This window comes from Frankliniella occidentalis, unplaced genomic scaffold, assembly GCF_000697945.3.
Source record: "Frankliniella occidentalis isolate FOCC.00 unplaced genomic scaffold, Focc_3.1 Scaffold216, whole genome shotgun sequence".
Taxonomy (NCBI): domain Eukaryota; kingdom Metazoa; phylum Arthropoda; class Insecta; order Thysanoptera; family Thripidae; genus Frankliniella; species Frankliniella occidentalis.
In genome coordinates this window covers 288,833-291,727 of record NW_026267342.1, presented here as the reverse complement: position 1 = coordinate 291,727, position 2,895 = coordinate 288,833, and positions in this window count along the sequence as shown.

The following is a 2,895-nucleotide window of genomic DNA, read 5'->3' as shown; positions in this document are numbered from 1 at the left end:
CCCCCCTGTGCTGCATCGGCGACGCACTTCCTGTCCACACTGCCAGGAGCAAAGCCACCGCCGCCCGCCACTGCGCAGAACACAACATTTCGCGGCTTGCAAATTGGCTTTTTGTAATTATTCGCCCATTGGCCGGCGGCGGCGCTCTGCCGCGCAACCGGCGTGATTAGCTCGGCGACCGGCAATTTCGACGACTTGCTTTTCGCCGTGTCGTGTGTGTGTGTGTCTGTGTCTCTCTGTGCACTTTCGTGTTTGTCTGTCTACCTGCCTGTCTGGGATAGGAAGAAAGACTACAAATTTCCCTTTTATTTCCTTGCAAAAAAACTTTCCAAGAGTATATTGAAATTTTTTGAAATTTTCTTGATAGTTTTTTTTTTTTTTTAGATTGATTGTCCCCAAGACTGTCTCTATTTTTTGCAACTTAATTTTCTTTCGTTCCTATAGTTTTCACCCTAAAAACTGTCTTGATAAATGTGACTTAAATTTTCACTCACAATACTGGTGTGTGATACTATGCCACCTGGCATCAGCCGAGGAGGACGAGGAGTAGGAGGGGGAGGAGGAAGAGAAGGGGGATGGGGAGCGCCTAGCTGTAGCTCTGCAGCCGCGGGGCTCGGCGGGCACCTGCTCGCGCATCTGTGGTGCGCCTTGCGTCCCTACCTCGGCCCGGCGGTGGTCTCGGTGAGCGGCAGGCGCCGGCGCGGTGCCCCGGGCGGGCGGGTCGGCCCGGGACGGACCTGCTAGACGGGACTCTTGTGAATATGCATCAGGAGACGCGCCGCGGCGGATTAATTATTCAGCGCGTTATATTTTACTTTGACGCCCCCGTCCTTTACTTTACCCCCCTTTGCATCACCTGGTTCTCGTCTTTTACTTGATTTCCTTCCCTTTCCCTGCTCTTTATTTTTTTTTTTTTTAGTATTGCTATTTCATTTTACCAGGAGCTGATGGAAGCAAGCAGCAGGCCCATGGCTGACGCGGTGCGGTATATCGCGAGGCGAGCTCAGCGGTGGGTCGTGTCAATACGGTCGCTTTCCAGGAGGAAGTGAGGTCGATATCCTCTTAGAGAAGAGGGGGCCACCGCCACCGCCCGCCCCGCACTGCTCGCCTCCGGCGGCGCTTGTCTCACTTAATGTAATGTCTCGAGTGAGTATGAGCTCCGGCCTTGAGAGCACAGGACGGCTCTGAGAGCGCAAGAGCGGGGGAATAAGCTTTTCTGCGTGCGCTAGCAGGGAAAGCTGGCGGCGGCGGCGGCAGTGGCGGCACATAAGCCGACAATTGGGTGGCACGGGCCCGGCCATGAGCGAGCGGCGTCCCGTGTGCCGCCCCCACCTATGTCATCAACTCTCTCTCTCTCTCTCTCTCTCTCTCTCTCTCTCTCTCTCTCTCTCTCTCTCTGCCGTTCTCTTTTTCTTTACCCGCCGCGCCGTGCGCGCGGGCAGAAGGATACGAGGAGGACGGCACGAATATTTAATGGCGCCTCGGCACGCAATCCCACAGGCCTATATCCCTGCTGCTTCCTGGAGGAGCAGAAGAAGAGCCGCCCGTGGGTATAACGATCTGTCTACCGCGCGCACTTTCTTCCCTTGCTTGCATGCGGTGGTGGCGCGACGGCGGCGGGGAAGAATCTCCTACGTCGCCTACCTACCCACCCCCCCCACTTGCCACTCAGTCCCCATGCGCGCCTCTGCCGTGTCGTGTGGCGCGTCATCCCCCCCGTGCGTCCCCAGGTAGGTGTATGCCTACGGGACGCGACCTCTGCTACTGTGGGACTGCGCGGGGAATAAATAAAATACCCTTTTCATGGAGTTTTGATGCGACGTGGGGCGTTTTTCGGGAGGGATTTGAGGAGAGATCTTGCGCGCCCGCGTTCGTATTGAACAACACGAACACTGCCGAGTGCCTCCGGGGATCGAGTGGCGAAAGCTCGGCGGCGCAAGGGACCGCTATACGGGGCGCGGAGGTGAGAACAAGAGGGAGGTGCACCCGGGTGCACCGTACCGTACGGTGCGCAAGACCGGCACGGGCGCAGAAAAAAACTGGTGGAAAAAAATAAAACAAACAAGGAAAAACGAAGGGTTTAAAAAAACCTAGAACAAACGCAGCAAAGAAAGAGAATAAAAACAAAGCGGAGGCGCGCGCGCGCGCTCTCTCGCTTCGCCTGTACCCGGCGTGATGTGCGCATGCACAATTTACGAGACGGTAGTGAGTGCGACAACAGCGAGGCAAGCCTTTTCCCTGCGCCGCGCAGCAGCGGCACGTATTGTGTGGTAAGGACCCCGCCCCGCCCGCGCCCTCACTCGCGGATGCAGCAGAGCAGCGCGCCCCCGCCCCGCCGCCACCGGGGCTGCGGCTGCTGTGTGGGTCTCGCCTCAATCTGCTGCAGGCAAGCGGGCGGAGGCAGCAGGGCGGGGCCTAGCGCTGCAATAAACGGCAATAAGGACACCGTAAAAAAACGAAGAGAGAGAGACAAAAGAAGGAAATGGGGGACGATGAGTAAAACGTAACCGCCTAGATTCCTTTCCCGCTCTACATTGTACCTACACACTCTCGCTGTTTATTTCCACAGGCATATCCTTTTACCCGGTTGTATCATCCATGCCTCCAACACCCTACCTGTCTCTGTCTTTCGCCCTGCCTGCTCTCTTTGATTTGCCGCCAACCCTATCCGCTTACGTACCAGACTACACTTTATAACGAAAAAATTATTTACTGCACGAAAAAAAATCTTTTAAATACACAAACGGATATGAAGCAAAATCTGTTAACCGCACGGCTGGAGCGCAGCTGGTGCAGCTCGGTCGCGGTGGTCGGCGTGGGGCGGCCTGAGCCTGGTGGAACTGGGGGGCCAGGTGAGGCGGGGGTAATTATTTCATCGCGATGATGAAAGGGAGG